This window comes from Pipistrellus kuhlii, unplaced genomic scaffold, assembly GCF_014108245.1.
Source record: "Pipistrellus kuhlii isolate mPipKuh1 unplaced genomic scaffold, mPipKuh1.p scaffold_m20_p_21, whole genome shotgun sequence".
Taxonomy (NCBI): Eukaryota; Metazoa; Chordata; class Mammalia; order Chiroptera; family Vespertilionidae; genus Pipistrellus; species Pipistrellus kuhlii.
Genome location: NW_023425520.1, coordinates 1,685,103 through 1,703,698, shown reverse-complemented (window position 1 = coordinate 1,703,698; position 18,596 = coordinate 1,685,103).

The window sequence follows — 18,596 nt, the reverse complement described above, 5'->3', positions numbered from 1 at the left end:
TGTTATGCAAAGTGAAGAAGCCAGTCACAAAAGACAGATGTTGTAAAATTAATCCGCAAATAGGCCGCTCTTCTAGACAGAAAGTAGATTAGTGGTTGCTTGGAGCTGGGGAATAAGAAAGGGGAGTATGGAGAAGTTTGGGGGGGGGGGGGTGGTGATGAAAATGTTTTCAGTTACATTATGGTCGTGGTTGTACAACTTGATAAATACGCTAAAAAAAAAATTGACTTGGCCCTGACCGGTTTAGCTCAGTGGATAGAGCGTCGGCCTGTGGACTAAAGGGTCCCAGGTTCGATTCCAGTCAATGGCATATACATTGGTTGTGGGCACATCCCCAGTAGGAGGTGTGTAGGAGGTAGCTGATCAATCTTTCTCTCTCTTCGATGTTTCTAACTCTCTATTCCTATCCCTTCCTCTCTCTAAAAAATCAATAAAATATATATATTTTTAAAAATTGACTTGCACACTTTAAATCATTGAACTTTATGATATGTAAATTATATTCAAATAAGGCTATTAGCAAAAATATATTGAGATATGCAGTTAAAATTATAAGAATAATGAAAAAATTATAAGAATAATGAAATCACATTGGAAATTATATTTTTTGTTAAAATGCCCAGAATTCTATCAAATACCTTTTTTCTTTTCTTTTTTTTCCTATTAATATTTTTTATTGAGTTTTTACAGAGAGGAAGAGAGAGGGATAGAGAGTTAGAAACATCGATGAGAGAAAATCATCGATCAGCTGCCTCTTGCACACCCCCTACTGGGGATATGCTCGCAACCAAGGTACATGCCCTTGACCGGAATCAAACCTGGGACCTTTCAGTCCACAGACTGACGCTCTATCCACTGAGCCAAACCAGTTTCAGCTCAAATACCTTTTTAAGTGTAAAGGATTTGCATTAGCCAGAAAGGACAATTACCCCTATACTATCCACTTTATATCCAAGAAACAGTCTCAAAAATCAAAACCTCTAATTCACCATCTTATATTAGATTCTCTCTCTCTGTTTCTCTCTCTTTCTCTCTCTCTCTCTCTCTCTCTCTCTCTCTACACACACACACACACACTCTCTCTCTCTACATTTGTATGTTAAGAGGATAAAATGCCATATTATTTAAACTAGACTCAGATTTAAAGTTTATCTCAAAAATGAAATACACCCAAATCATTCAAAGTGTGCTATCAAGAAGACTAGGTTTCTATTTTTAAGTTGATACATTAAAGGGCACAACACAATATATTGTCTTGTATTGAGATTATTAACCAATATGTTGTACAATATAATTATATTGTATACATTCATTCTATCCTGCAAAGTATGTGGAGGAGTTTTGAAACCTGCCAAAAATTAAATCCTTTAGAAGAATTTTAGAAGGGAAGAATAACCATGTAAGGGATGAATACCTGTGATGTGGCAGTCCTCCAAAAGTTACATAGTAAATTTGAATTTTTAAAAAATGACACGAGATTAGTACAACTGTATGGCATGTACTGAGGCATAAATGACATATGAACGCAAGTGCAAACGCCTGGTATCTTGTATAGAATATTCATGCAGCCTATTTTCACACCTAATTTTTTTAACCATTTGCTAATACAACCAAACCAATCTGTTCTTCTGTGCTTTTCAGAGAACGACAAGAAGATTGCTAAAGGGAAGTCTGATGCTTATATTAATAATATGTGTTTTAAATGATTTTCCAGGTTAACAGGTAACAAAATTAAAGATTTTGAGTAATTCTTTTCTTAAATATGAAACTGGTTTTGGAGTGGCCTGTAGTGTTACATTCTATGTCCATTAAGGTTGCAGAGATTTCCAAGAAAAATTAACTCAGTAGCTCGGCTTGCTAGAAAAGCGACAGGTTGGCTCTAATCCCAGCCGGCGGTGGGCAGGTGGGTGTGGCGGCCACGCGCTCTCCTGATTGGCTGCTCTCTGGGGGACCAGGTGCCAGAGTTCCAGGACTGAGGCTCATATGACCTCCAGGCTCCTGCTGCCAGGGCGGTAGCCAGGCGCCTCCACCAAACCCCAGCCAGGTTATTTGATCCCCTGTGGCGCGAGGCTCCCCGTTTTCCGTAATTGACTTTTCCCCTGTAACAGACTTAAAAAGCTTCGGATTAAAAGCTTTTCATAAACGTTTAACAAACCACTGCACATGGCAGGACACTTGTTCCTGGAATAAGTTTAAAATGATGTAAGTAACAAGTTAAGTGGGCATACCTAAAGAAATGACCAAAAAAAAATCCAGAACTCCACATGTAGGGAAAGTGTATCAATCAATCAATCAATCTATCTATCTATCTATCTATTATGTAGTTAGCGGGCCTACTATTTGCACACACTGGGCACTTATCCGACCTTTCTGCATTTAGTCTTTACCAATACATCCCAAACTTAGTAATATTACCGTTGCACAGATGAAGGAAGATAAAGTGCAAGGAATATTAAATACCAGTAACCACAAATCATGAAGTGTCTTCTTGTATGGTGATCCCAAGAAAGAAGGAAAGTGCATTTGATGTGCTCTATTTTGATGTTGCTATAATTCAAAGCAGAAAAGTCTGGAAAGATGGTTTTTGTATAAGCATGGTTCGGTACAAATTCTATTTTGTGGCTTTTTTGCTAATTATGATGAAATGTTTGGGCTCTAGAAGAGCATCAGGCCCTAGCTGGTTTGGCTCAGTGGATAGAGCATTGGCCTGCAGGCTTAAGGGTCCCGGGTCAATTCCAGTCAAGGGCACATGCCTGGGGGCATGCAGGAGGCAGCCAATCAATGATTCTCTCTCATCATTGATGTTTCTATCTCTCTCTTCTTCTCCCTTCCTTCCTGGAATTAATAAAAATGTATTTTTAGCCGAAACCGGTTTGCCTCAGTGGATAGAGTATCAGCCTGCAGACTGAAAGGTCCCAGGTTCCATTCCTGTCAAGGGCATGTACCTTGGTTGCGGGCACATCCCCAGTAGGGAGTGTGCAGGAGGCAGCTGATCGATGTTTCTCTCTCATTGATATTTGTGAGTTTCTATCTCTCTCCCTTCCTCTTTGTAAAAAAATGAATAAAAATATTTTTTAAATGTATTTTTAAAACATAAAAGAGCATCAATGCTTCTGAAGTCTGGTGTCTATCACAAAAATTATAAGGAATGTAGAAAAAAGGTATGCTACTGCAAATAACATTTGCCAATACAAAATCATAAATATAAAAAATATGTTCAGATCTACTGACTTTTAATTTTAAAAAACCAAGATGTTCACTACATTTTGTCATAAAAGACTTTTCCACTGCTACCCACCCACATCCCAGCCGGAACTGTAGACAGGGAGGAGCGACAGCTGCCTCTGGACAGGGATGGGGATGCGACAGTGAGGGGAGGATGAGGGTGAGGTCATAGCCCTGGGACCTGGTGCCTGAGGCTGCAGCTGTCCCTGCAGGCAGTTCAGCGGAGATGCTGGTGTGCAGACCTCTTGTTTGATTCCTTACCAACAAAGCTACTTTGAAGAAACACCAAGTAGCAGTTGAAGAAAAAATTGACCCAGACAGAATATAGTTCTCCATTAGTAAAGATGGGTGTCATAGTCTGGAAAAGTTAAAAACACAAATAAATGTTATATTTAGCTATTTTGTTCCTGTCTCCTTCCTTCACCAACTCTGAGTGAAGGAATCAGGGTTACGGTCTTTGATTTGGATGTGAAGGAATTGTGCAGTGGGAAGAGAACTGTTTCAAATGATAAAAATATGGTGTTAAATAATCCAGACATATTTTAAGGGTTTTAGTTTTCTTGGTTTGGAAATATTCACCCCCTTCTTTCTTCTAAAAACAAAAAATAAAAATAAAAAAGAGAGAGAAAAAAAGAAAAGAAATACTTTAATGTCAGCATTTTAAAAAATTGACTAAGTGCCCTGGCCGGTTTGGCTCAGTGGATGGAGCATCAGCTTGCAGACTGAAGAGTCACAGGTTCGATTCCAGCCAAGGGTACATGCTGGGGTTGTGGGCTTGATCTCTAGTGGGGGGGGGGGGGTGTGCAGAAGGCAGCTGATGGATGGTTCTCTCCCATCATTGATATTTCTATCTCTCTATTCCTCTTCCTTCCTCTCTGAAATCAATAAATATATTTTTTAAAAATTGACTAAGAGGAATAAAAGATTTTTTTAAAAGAGTGAATTTTTTAAAAAATATCAATGTGCTAGGCTGAAACCAGTTTGGCTCAATGGATAGAGTGTCGGCTTGGGGACTGAAAGGTCCCGGGTTCGATTCCGGTCAAGGGCATGTACCTTGGTTGCGGGCATATCCCCAGTAGGGGGTGTGCAAGAGACAACTGATTGATGACTCTCTCTCATCGATGTTTCTAACTCTCTCTCTCCCTTCCTCTCTGTAAAAAATCAATAAAAAATATATTTAAAAAATTATATATATATATATAGATAGATAGATAGATAGATAGATATAGATATATATAGATAGATAGATAGATAGATAGATAGATAGATTGATTGATAGATATCAATGTGCTAGAACAAGGTGTAATAGTGAGGGAGACACGAAAGAACATACCAGAGAGACAGATGCTGACCAGGGAGCTGCACAGGCCGAGGGGCAAGGATGCAGGTCTTCCCTAGAAGACAACTCAGACAGGCTGAAAAACTGTCCCACAAATAACCCACTGGATTTATCAGCTATGTTTGCTTATAAGTAGTTTCTTTCCCCTTTCTCACACACACACACACAACTAAAAACTTAAATGCATGCAGGAAATTGAAGGAGACTGTTTATGATACCTACGTGATGACTTGAATATGCAATTCCACGCGTGGATGTTGCTAAGGGCTTCAAATTTGGAGAAAACCTCAGACAAATCAGGGAAGCCCGAGACTGACCATGAGCTGAGCCTGACTCCGGCACAGAAAGGTTTGAAGTGCCCCCTGCTGATTTCCTGGTGACACTAACATCTCAAAAAAAAACCATTGGAAGAGGCAGGAAACAATAGACTTGAGTAATCATTAAGCTCTTGTATTTTTCGTGGAATTTTCCTTGTTTGTTTTGTCAAATTATATGTAATCATAAAGGAAGAAGCTACTGCTCTTTTCGCCTCTGTGGTTACTTCCCACAGCATCCAAAAGTTAGTAGGTTCTTAATAATTGTTGGGGGAATGAATAATACTGAGTAAAAGATGGTCCAGTGCTAAATGGGGGGAAAATAAGGGCATTTTTTTATTTTAAATTTTCACTAGCTTTAGTCATTATGAAACTTGTGTGTGTGTACACACACACACACACACACACACACACACACACACCCTCCTTGCTATAATCTAGTCTACTTAGGCCAAATCTAACTGGTTAAGGAAACGGAGGACAATTTCATTTAACTCGGACTTTTTGCTGGCCTCATATTCTCTCTTCCTTTTAATTAACTCTTTTGTTAAAAAAAATATACTCTGGAGGATCCAAGATGGCTGCGCCCAGGTGAACACCTAGCCGCAGCCGCACACAACAATTTCAATAAAATACAACTAAAATATAAAACGGACATTGCCCAGAACTACAGGAAGGTTGACTGACTGGAAATTCTACAGCGAGAAGCAAGGAGAAAACCAGAAGGAGGCGCGGAGGAGCTGGAAAAGCCCAAGGTACGGAGACGCGGCGTGCGGAGTGGACGGAGCCGGAGAGGAGGGAGGCCGAGTGCCTGGCGGGCGTTCCCGAGCGGAAAGGAGATAAAACTTCGACTGTGCTGGGCCCCCAACTGCTCTGAACCCCGGTTCTGGGCCAGACCCCGGGGACTCAGGCTCAGCCATAGGGAGCCGGGCTGTAAGGCGGAACCCCGGGGAGAGGCGAAAGGTGGTCCCAGAGGCGCGCACACTGCGCACAGAGAAGGGACGGTCGGCTGTGCCGCGGGATTGCCCTGACGGGAAGGAGACTGGGGCTCCAGACTGCTCTGAACGCCACCTCCAACTCCACTTCCAACTGAACTGAACCCCAATACCGGGCTCATTGGGGGAGAGCACAGACTGTTTGGCAGCAGGCGAAAATCGAGGGCACCTTTCTCTCAGAGGCGCCGGCAGCAGCGAGCACTGAAGGACCCGCATAGGGCGGGGCTGACAGAAGCCAAAGCTGCAGGCTCCACCCTGAAACCCCGTCCCATCTGTAACTGCGAAATGCGACAACAAAATAGATCACAAACGAAAGAAATGGAGGACAAAAAGCGTCTGGATATAGAGTTCAAATCTAAGCTTATAAGTTTTTTCAAGAATTTCTTAGAAAAGATGGATAAGGGCTACGAGGATATGAAAAGAGATCAACTAGAATTAATAAGGAGTCAACAAGAAATGATAAGGGATCAACAAGAAATAAAGAATACATTGTCTGAAATAAAAAATATTTTACTGAGTCCTAAAAACAGAAGGGAAGATCGCAAGAACCAAGTCAAAGATTTGGAACATAAAGAGCCAGAAGACACTCCTCCACAGAAGCTAGAAGGCAAGAGAATCCAGAAAATTGAAGATAATGTAAGAAACCTCTGGGACAACTTCAAGCGAACCAACATCAGAATTATGGGGGTCCCAGAAGATGAGAGAGAGCAAGATATGGAAAACATACTGAAAGAAATAGTGACAGAAAACTTCCCCTACCTGGTGAAAGAATTAGACTTACAATTCCAGGAAGCGCACAGAACTCCAAACAAAAGGAATCCAAAGAGGACCACACCGAGACACATCATTATTAAAATTCCAAGAGCAAAAGACAAAGAGAGAATATTAAAAGAAGCAAGAGCAAAGAAGGTAGTAACCTACAAAGGAGCACCTATACGATTGTCAGCTGACTTCTCAACAGAAACCATGCAGGCCAGAAGGGAATGGCAAGAAATATTCAAGGTGATGAATAGCAAGAACCTACAGCCAAAAATAATCTACCCAGCAAAGCTATCACTCAGAATCGAAGGCCAGATAAAGAGCTTCACTAATAAAAAAAAGCTAAAGGAGTTCATCACCACCAAACCAGAATTATATGAAATGCTGAAGGGGGTTCTTTCAGAAGAGAAAGTAAACAAAGATAAAAATTATGAACAACAAATACATAACTATCAACAAGTGAATCTAAAAACCAAGGAAATTAAAAAAATCTGATGAACAATATTAACTGTTGAATATAATAGAATCAGAGGTATGGAAGGGGAGTGAACTGATGATTCTTGGGGTAAAGGGGAGAGGGGGGCGTGGGAAGAGACTGAACATAAACTGTGCACCTATGGATGAGGACAATGGGGAGAGGGGAAAGGGCAGAGGGTGGGATGGGAACCTGGTGGAGGAGAGCAATGGTGGGTGGGGGGAAAGGAACATTTGTAATAATATGAACAATAAAAACTTATTAAAAAAATAAAAATAAAAAAAAAATAAAAAATAAAAATCAAAAAAAAAAAAAAAAAAAAAAAAAAAAAAAAAAAAAAAAAAATATACTCTTGCCGAAACCGGTTTGGCTCAGTAGTAGAGCATCGGTCTGCTGGACTGAAAGGTCCCAGGTTCGATTCTGGTCAAGGGCATGTACATTGGTTGTGGGCACATCCCCGGTGGGGGGTGTGCAGGAGGCAGCTGGTCGATGTTTCTCTCTCATCTATGTTTCTAGCTCTCTATCTCTCTCCCTTCCTCTCTGTAAAAATTCAATAAAAAAAATATTTTTAAAAAATTATATATATATATATATACACACACACACACACATACACACACACACACACACACACACACTCTTGTCGAAACCGGTTTGGCTCAGTGGATAGTGTTGGTCTGTGGATTGAAAGGTCCCAGGTTCAATTCCAGTCAAGGGCGTGTATCTTGGTTGCGGGCACATCCCCAGTGGGAGGTGTGCAGGAGGCAGCTGGTTGATGTTCTCTCTCATCAATATTTCTGGCTTTCTATTCCTCTCCCTTCCTCACTGTAGAAAATCAATAAAATATATTATATTATAATATATATATATATATACACACACACACACACACACACACACTCTTGCCCAAAATAAAACTATAAAAGATGAAATTTCAAGCAGTGCAAAAGTGCAAGCAAACAAACATCCTCCTCTAGTGTCTCTCCAGGAGCAATAAGTTTCCTTTCTTGTGCATTTGCTATAAAAGTCTATGCGTCTACAAACATAAATGTGGACTAGTACTCATCCCCACATTTACAGTAATGTCAGCATACCGTTAGCACTGTTGTGCGATTTATTTTTTCACCTAATAATGTGCCTTCAAGATGAGCTCATGCAGAGGCCCCTTTTTTCTTTCGTTTTAAGTCATCTGAGAGTCTCCTCTGTGACTGTGCCATCATTTTTTAAGCCAGACATTGGTTGAATAGTTATTTAGGCCTTTTGGTAATATAAACCATGTTGTAATGAGCAAAGACAAAATTCTTTGACATTATTAATTCAAAAAGTATAAATATTTCCCATTTTCATAAGCAAATCCACTAGGTTCACTAATGAACGTGAATAAATTTACATTTCTACCTACAGTGTAGAAGAGTTCAGTGTGGATATTCTGGCCATTATTGTGTATCACTGAACTATTTTTTTTTTGTTTTTAAATAGATTTCCACAGAGAGGAAAGAAAAGGGATAGAGAGCTAGAAATGTCGATGAGAGAGAAACATCGACCAGCTGCCTCCTGCACACCCCCTATTGGGGATGTGCCTGCAACCAGTGTACATGCCCTTGACCAAAATCAAACCTGGGACCCTTCAGTCCACAGACCGACGCTCTATTCACTGAGCCAAACCGGTTTCGGCTTACTGAACTATCGATATTTAATTTCTACAAACCTGGAAAGTGGAAAATGCTCTCTTCTTTTAAGTTTCATTGTGAATAATAATAATAATAATAGCTAACTCATATGGTACTTGCTATGTGCCAAGCATTATTCCAAGACTTTTACGTATGTGACTAATATAATATAAAAGTTTTATTAAGATACAACTTACATATTACTGAAAATATCCATTTAATTTGTACCAGTAAATTGGTTTTGGTATATTCACAGGGGTGTGTAAACGTGATAAATTTTAGAGCATTTTAATTATACCCAAAGGAGCTCTTTATCTATCACTTTGCTCACCTCCTTCCTCCAGCTACTTGCTGTCTCTATAGATTTACCTATTCTACACATTTCATATACATGGAATCATATAATATGTGTTTCTTCTCACTGGCTTTTTCCTCTTAGCATAATGTTTTCAAGGTTCATCCATGTTGAACCATGAGTTTGTACATTCCTTTTTATTACCAAATAATATTCCATTGTATAAACATAACACGTCTTACTTATCCATTTATCTGTTGATATGTATCTGAGTTGTTCCCATTTTGGGGCTACTATGAATAATGCTGCTACAAACATTTGTGTACAAATTTTTGTGTGGACAAATATTTTAACTCCCTTGGGTATACACGGAGCAATAGAATTGCTGGATCATATAGTAACTATGTTTAAGTTTTTGAGGAACGGCCAGGCTGTTAAGTACCTTTTTCTCTATAGTTTCCCAGATTTACCTGACAGTTTGTCATCACCTCCTTGTGCTGCAAATTAGTGCTCATGTCTTGATTATCATACTCATGAAGTTGGGGATAAAATTTACTCATAGCCTCTCACATCTCAAAGGGTGTTGGGGGGAGATGGGAGGAGATTAACTAAAGAACTTACATACATATTAAAGGCCAGGTGCACGAAATTCATGTACTCGGGGTGGGAGTGGGTCGCTCAGCCCGGCCTGCGCCCTCTCGCAGTCCAGGAGCCCTTGGGGGATGTCTTACTGATGGGTTAGGCCTAAGCCAACATTGGGACATCCTTAGCACTGCTACGGAGATGGGAGAGGCTCCTGCCACCACTGCTACACTCGCCAGCCATGAGCCTGGCTTCTAGGTGAGCAGTGCTACCCCTGTGGGAGCGCACTGACCACCAGAGGGCAACTCCTGTGTTAGTCAGTGTGCATCACAGCAACCAGTTGTTATGCCATTCAGTTAATTTGCATATTATCCTTTTATTATATAGGATATGGGTAATCAATGGACACAGACAATTGTGTGGTAAAGGCCTGGGTTGGGGCTGGGGCTGGAAGGAGAGAATTAAGGGGAATTGGGGAACATCTGTAATACTGTCAACAATAAAATAAAACAAATCCACTCAGTCTCTATCAGCCTAACACCAAACACAGAGCTAAGTAAATAATCTAACACCTATGGGAACAAATGAGAGAAAAGACGGAGGAAGGAAGAGGAGGGAGAGAGGGAGGAAAAGTTGGGAATGTAAAAATCGATATATATTGCAAGGTATTTATATTTACCTCAATGTTAATCAGCTTAACAATAACCCACAACCTTCAGACTAACTATATTTACCTCAAAATTATTTTCTACTTTTCTTTCAATATAGTTAAATAAATGAGCCATAATGAAAAGGATAAATGGAAACCTTTGAAGTCTTAAAGAAATTGACATATGAATGAACATGACACTGTGGTGCTGCTGCTTACAAAGTGAAGATAAATGCCAGGAGTCAGAACCAAATCAGAAGAATGCAGATCTGAGTTGCATTGTCCTAGACATCTGTGATTATATGGTAGTTCTTTTACTTTTATTATGTGAGTTCAATATCTTATAGCAAATGATATAATTTTATAGGTGATTTTTCTCCTACTTGATACTTTAGTGTAAAACTAATTGACATTTTTATGTTTTCTTGTCATCACTGCTAAAGTAATTGTACTATTCTATCAAAAATATACTTATATGTTGTTCAGTAGTATCAATTCCAATACCTTCCATTCAAGATATGTAAACAGTCTAATCATAACACAATGTGTCATATATTAGCAGACTTCACAGTCATAAAGGCTAAGGCATCATACTCAGAACTGAGAATTTACCTGGACCCAGCCTGATTCTCAAAGAACCTTTGGGAAATTCAGTACACGGATTGATCTTCAGAATTACCTCTAAAACGTCTACTCTGACTTCATGCGTCAGGCATCATTTTCCCCTCACTGCCTAGAGATTTGATTGACCCTTGCCCAAAATTCTACACAGCTATCTTAACTGTACTGCAAGTACCCTACCCTCGATGCGCTCTTTGGGCCATTTTAAGCTACAGAAGTTCAACCCAGTTGACTTATTACCTAATAACAATGTAAGAGGAGCACAGATCTGCCAGGACCTTGAGTCTACATTATTAGAGGCTTTCTCTTGAGGCCTTGAACCCACTTTGTCTGTGTGGCCGGCCAGGAGAAAAAAGACAGTCTCCTGGGCTCAGTCCTGCCTGAATAAGAGAGATGTTTCCATCTCAGACTTCAGCTCCAGCAGCTTTCACTGAGGAGTTTCAAGGAAAGCAAATCTCCTTAGAACTTGGTAGAGAAAAAGATTGAGAATAGATGGTAAGGGCCACAGTGAAAGCTGGAGCTCTGGGCATATTCCTCATTGCTAGGACCCGGCCCCCTGGGTCACTTTGATCACAGCAGTCTCAGATAGCCTGAGATGTAATTCTCTGTGCATCAGCACTGTAAATACCGCTCTGTTACGGGCTGAAGCTGGCTTTTATCAGCTTGCTAAAGTTGATTGTTAAATCTTTAAGAGTTTTGCAAGCAGGTTAATGGCATTTGTAGCTTGAAATAAACCACCCAGGGAGTGTTTACACCACAGAAATTGGCAAACAGTACAAACCAAGATGTTTTCCCCAAGAGAGTCAACTGTCAAATATTTTCCAGTAAACCACTTATTCCTACCTTACAAAACCTGCATATAAAGCAGTGGTTCTCAACCAGGAATGACTTTGGCCTTCAGGCAGTGTTTGGAGATATTTTGGGTTGCCATACATGGGAAGAGGGGGAAGTTATTATTGCCATCTAGTGGGTAGAAACCAGAGATGCTGCTAAACATCTTACTACAACCCCACATAACAAATAATTCTCCAGCCCAAAATGTCAATAGTGCTGAGATTGAGTACCTTGATGTGTACCTTGAGGAAGTAGAGCTTCCTGATAAGCCATATTCATTAAAACCAAAAGAAATTCCCCATGATGGAACTGACTACCCCTGTAATTACTCTCTCCTTCCCCATTAAAAGGCTCAGATGGCCATCTAACAACCATTGCTAATGCTCATGTATTAAAAATTAACTTTGCAGGCACTTCACAAATAAACTCTTGCTGCTTCTCTACATCTACTCATGTTGTATTTGTGTCTCATTGCCTTTTTTTAACCCTATTTTGGTGACATTCTGCTACCTGCACCCAACCAACCTCTACCCACCTCTCCAACTGTTTTAAAAAATAGTTTGCCCAGCTGGCGTGGCTCAGGGATTGAGCGTCAACCTATGAACCTATGGTCATGATTCAATTCATGCCCAGGTTGAGGGCTTGAAAGATATTTACCCAGAGTAGTGTCATATATTTTCTTAACACAGATATCAATGAATTGTCCCATTGTGGCATGTCCCCAAGGATTTACAGCCAAGGGCAAAGTACTCAATAAATAGTAACTATTATTAATACTATCTGCGGGTCCCAAGTAGCCCCAAGCACTGTCTAAATCCCTAGTGTGACCATTTGTTGTTGTTGTTGTTGTTATCTTCAGCACATCAAACATCAACTCACAGTTGCTACTGGACTACAGACCTACTTAGATCATTCTTCTTTCATGAAACCTTCCTTCACACTTCCAGCCCCCAGCAGAACTATTCAAGCATGAAAAACTTTTGTATGATATCAGGATTAGCTACATGTTGTTTTATATTGTTTCAGTTATGTGTATTAATCATGTGGCTCAAATCAGATTGTACCCTTTCTGAGGACAACAATTCTGATGCGTAATTCAATATACTGCACCTCTCCTCCTGTTTTGAAGACAGGGAGCTGGAGCGTGAAAGCGGCTGGGGGCCACCTGACAGAAGGCTCTCATATTTCTGAATGTTTGTTGGAACTTTGAATCAGCATCCAGACATCTGCTAGCTGACCACTAAACAGGCCACTGCACCCTGCGTGTGCATGCACTTTCAGAGCCACTGTCTCTAGCTGATCAAAAGTGGTAAATGTTTCTTCTTTACAGCCTGGGCTCCTATCCTAGAATCCCGCCCCCTCCCCCCTCCCCCCAATCCCACCCTTTTCACATTATTACATCCCCATTATCTACAATCAGTGTAAATTCTTTCAAAACAACTTACATCTTTAAACACACACACACACACACACACACACACACACACACACACAATGTTTAAAAAGCACTCCTCAACTCCAGAATAGCAGACAGGTTGCTTTCTCCACTGAGCGTTGCTGCTGGTGGATTAGACTTTATGCCCCCCGCCAGTCCTTTATGGTCCAATAAACCTTTTCTTTAAAAAAGCTTTTAGCCTTAAGTCATTTGTTTCAGAGTGCTTAGGAGACAAAACCTCCCAGCAAAACACAGCAGAGGTCTTCACCTCAAGATACTTTCCAGATTTTGCATCTTTTGAGCTGGAAGAGAAGAAAAGTAAGCAAAACACTTCTGATAGGTGAAACTTATGGGACTGAGGACAGAAGAGATCTGTCAGGCTCTCAAGTAAGTGTGGAGAAGTGCCATGCCCCAGGAGAAGACTGAGCTGGAAAGGCAGAGTAACAGCCTCCGTTTATTGGTATCTAGGAGACAATTTCTTTTCTCACCCATGTGGCTAGCCTCTCTGTCAAGGCATCTGCTAGATTTTGAAGTTGTCAAAAGAGCTAAGCTCAGCCAAAACTGGTTTGGCTCAGCAGTAGAGCGTCGGTCTGTGGACTGAAAGGTCCCAGGTTCGATTCCAGTCAAGGGCATGTACATTGGTTGCGGGCACATTCCCGGTGGGGAGTGTGCAAGAGGCAGCTGGTCAATGTTTCTCTCTCATCGACATTTCTAGCTCTCTACCTCTCTCCCTTCCTCTCTGTAAAAAATCAATAAAATATATATTTTTTTAAAAAAGAGCTAAGCTCAAATGTGCAAAAGAAATCTGCCAGACTCTCAAGTAAGAATTTGAAAAGGCAGTGTCTAAGGAACATACACAAACTAGGGGAGACTGGCTCTAACTAAGAATGTACCCTACCCCAACTCAGTTGTGTACAGAATCCAGTTAGCAGAGGAAAGGTAAAGCCTCACTGGGATGCTTAACTTGTCTTCAGTTCCTATGGTCTCTGGTAAAAATGTCCTGTACGTAATAACTTGTGGGAATTCCAACAAGCAGCAAAGTGTGAACAACAATCAAAAAATAAAAACATGCAAAAAATAAGAATAATAAAGAAAAATAATTAATAAATAAATAAATAAGTAAAGATATGCAATGAAAGGACAGACCCAGATGATCCAAATGTTGGTATTAGCAGATAAATATCTGTCATAATTATGTTAAGAAGAACAGTAGGAGGGGGAGATAAGAGATCAACCAAAGGGCTTGTATACATGCATATAACTATAACCAATGGACACAGAACTCTGGGGAGGGAAGGTATGTATGGGGGGGGCCAATGTTAAAATATGTACACAGTAATAATTTAATTTAAAAAAAAAAGAAAAGTAGGAAAAGACATACAAAACTGATGAAAAGATGTAGAGTTTAACAGAACTATACACTATTAAAAAAATCAAATGTACATTTTAGAACTTAAAATGTTTAAAGTTAAGAACTCATTGTATAAATTTAATAGCAGTTAGATATGACATAACAGATTTAGTGAATTTGAACACAAGACAATAGAAAATATCAAAGCTGAATAAATAAAAACAATAGATCAGATTATAAGATATATGTGTTTGTACAGTATAAAAGCAAAGAGAAAATCTCAAATACAACCAGGGGGAAATAAGATACCTTATCTTCAAAAAGCAGCAGTAAGACTAAAGACTGAATTTTCCAGAGAAATTATGGAAGAGCAAATAAAATAGAAAGATTGTTAAAGTGCTGAGAAAGAAAGGGAAAAAGAAAGTTGTAAAGGGCTGGGAGTGGGAACCACTATCATTGCTTATCATGCTATTAGTCTGACTAAATGGAGATATGAGCTCTAATGGGTTTGGCTCAGTGGATAGAGTGTCGGCCTGTGAACTCAAGGGTGCCAAGTTCGATTCCAGTTAAGGGCATGGACCTTGGTTGCGGGCACATACCAGTGCGGAGTGTGCAAGAGGCAGCTGATTGATGTTTCTCTCTCATCGATGTTTCTAACTCTGTATCCCTCTCCCTTCCTCTCTGTAAAAAATCAATAAAATATATTTTTAAATAAATGCATTAATAAATAAATAAATGGAGATATGAGTAAGTAATAGAAAGAAAGATGGCATAGCCCTAACTGGTTTGGCTCACTGGATAGAGCATCGGCCTGCAGACTGGAGGGTGAAAGTACCCCAAATTTTGACCACCACCCAATATCAGACCATGATAAAATATGTACACAGATAATAATTTAATAAATTAAAAAAAAAAGAAAAAAAAAAGAGTATGATAGATCTCAAAGTGGATATGGTACCCATGTCTAGCCAGTCAGTATGTTCCATCCCATTGGCCAAAGTGCTACTTTCAGGACTGGATATGTGACCCAAATCAAGCTAATGATTGTAGAATTTGAGTGGCTGAGAAAGAGAAAAACCCACCTAAACAAACCCACCACAGTGGACACCAAACCAATAGATTGCAAGGGTGCAAGTCCTGGTCTCAATTTTTAGCACTAGAGTTTGGCTTTGGATATTTTAATTTTATGAGTCAATAGATTCCATTTTATTGTTGGCACTCTCAGCCAGTTCTGTCACTTGTATTCCAAAGAGTCCTAACAACATAGAAATTGGTCTTGGAGGTGGGAGATTGCATATAATAGAAACTAAAATGTAGACTATGCTGAGTTGTTGTGTTGTTGAGTAAAGTGACTATCCCTTTGTCCCTGAGATGGAAAGTTGGAAACTCTTACCATGGCCATAGAAAAGCAATTGTTTAAAGTATTGCCTGTGTATCTTTGTACTCCAAATTTGTTTCTACCAAATCTGAAATCTTAGGAAAATTGATAGAAAAAAGGAAAGTCAGGGTGTGTTTCCTACTCGCAATCCTCAAGAATTTCCTGCAATAAAAATAACTGCAGTTGAAGCTAAGATATTTAAAAGCAGAGATGATAGACTAGATAGATAGATAGATAGATAGATAGATAGATAGATAGATATATAGATGATAATATGAATGTACATCTTTGCTAAGGGAGATGTTTTTGCACAGTCAGCAAACTAATATAGGTATTTCTTATTGCTAGGTTGGAAAAGTCAAAATATTTGTTTAAATTTTGTGGCAGCAAAGATGGAGACTGTGTTAAAAGTGACAGATAAGAATAGGACTGACCTGGCCAGGTGACTCAGTTGGTGGGAGTGATGTGTATGGGAATTCCAGTCAGGGCACATATCCAGGTTTTGGGCTTCATCCCCAATATGAACTGAGGAACTGATCCTTTTCTTTTTCTCTCTCTCTCTCTCTCTCTCTCTCTCTCTCTCTCTCTCTCTCTCTCTCTCTCTCTCTCTCTCATTTAAAAAGAAAGAATGGGACCAAGAAGGATCTGGAAACTCAAAATCACCTCACCTTATTACAGTAACAAGTTTCTTTTATTGTAAAGAGAAATATAGTGGAATACATTCTGGAGCAAAGAGAAAATTTAAATTGATTCCATCGTTTTGGATGCAAGATGAAAGTAAACTAAAGAGAATGAGCAAGGGATTGGAAGAAAAGTCCCAAGGATGCCATCTATATTCAAAAACTAGATTTTCCCACACACATTTAGTGAGTAGGTACGAGGTAGGTATGAGTAGAATCTATTACACAGTGGCCTTGAGCAGGGAGAGGAGGTAGTCCCCGAATGAGGGAAGACTGGAACAAGGTGTGAAGCCCAAGCAGGAAGAGAAAGGAGTAGTGTGGCCTGGTGTAGGGTGTTGGAGCTTCTGCACAGGAACCATGGTGGCAATGGGAATATTAGTCATGCACAGGGGATTGATCATATAAGTAAATGCATGTTAATAGAAGCTGCTGTAAAAGAAGGAAATTACAAGTTTGGAAAGAGAAAACTGGAATGAACCCTGTGTTGCTGGGATAGGCATTGGAGATGTCTGTGTGAACTCACAGTTCTTAGTACCTATTGGTAGATATAAAAATAAACACAATCTGTATGTGGATGTGTATATATATTCATATACAGATTTCCTAATTTTTTTTTTTTTTCTGAAAGGATCTGGGAGCAATGATATCACAGTCGCAATTTGTGTACTCAGTGCTCAGACTATGGCTTCTAAAAGGAATGAGCACTCCTTGGAGAAAAAGATGATTAATTCAGGGCTGCAGCAGGAATATACAAAATTAGCTTGGGATGATTTATTGTCCCAGAATGTAAAAAAATCATGTCAAGAGTGAGAGAGAGCCCTAACCAGTTTGGCTCAGTGGATAGAGTGTAGGCCTGCGGGTTCAAGGGTCCCAAGTTTAATTCCGGTCAAAGGCATGTACATTGGTTGCGGGCACATCCCCAGTAGAGGGTGTACAGGAGGCAGCTGATTGATGTTTCTCATTGGTGTTTCTAACTCTCTATCCCTCTCCCTTCCTCTCTGTAAAAAATCAATAAAAAAATATTTTTTTTAAAGTGAGAGAAATAATGTAAAAGGACATGAAAGGCGACTTGAAGGGACTCGCATTAGCCAAGTCTAGGACAAGCTGAGTATCAACGTAAATTACCAAATACCAGATTAAAACCGGTGAATAAAATAAGCAGTATTAATATAAATAAGTTAGGTTTGATGAGAAAAGAATATTTACAGAGTTATAGAATACCTACCCACAAAGCACACATTACTTAAAAAGTAAAAAGACTAAGTTTATAGTGGAGAAGTTGGCAGACACACAGTAATTGACTAAATGTTGGGCAAATCATATGTCACTTGGTAGAATGCAATGAGAATTAGACTCATGCCTGTGATATATCTACCAGGGGTTTTCTATGTTTGATAGTTTTCAAAATAAATTGAGGATATCATCAATGGTAGAATAGGAAGCTCCTGACTCTTCCTGCTCTCACAGACATACCAGATAAACAGCTACACGTGAATCAATTCATCTGAGAGAAATCCAGAAACTAGTTGGGACTCACTCACTGGGTGACTAAGGAAATGCCCATATTGAAATGGATAGGAAAGACTTTGAGTCACTTTGACTGTAAACCCCACCCCTGCCACGTCACATTGCAGTCAGGAGGGAACCTGCAGCTTCCAGCAGCTCCCTGAGGAATGAAGAGCTTGGACAACGCATTTGTTGCCTCAACTTTTATGAGACTTTTCTTCCAATAGTCCAAGGGACAGGCTTCTGGCTCACCTATATCTGGGAGCTGACCAGCCTGGCACTCACCAGTCCCCAAGGACCACTGAAATCCAAGAAGTAGTTTGTTTGTTTTTTCAATTACAGTTGACATTCAATATTACATTAGTGTCAGGTGTACAACATGGTAGTTAGACACTTATATAACTTATAAAGTGATCCTGTGTTAAGTCTAGGACCCACCTGCACTCTATTATACATCTTATTAAATATTGTTGACTATATTCTCTGTA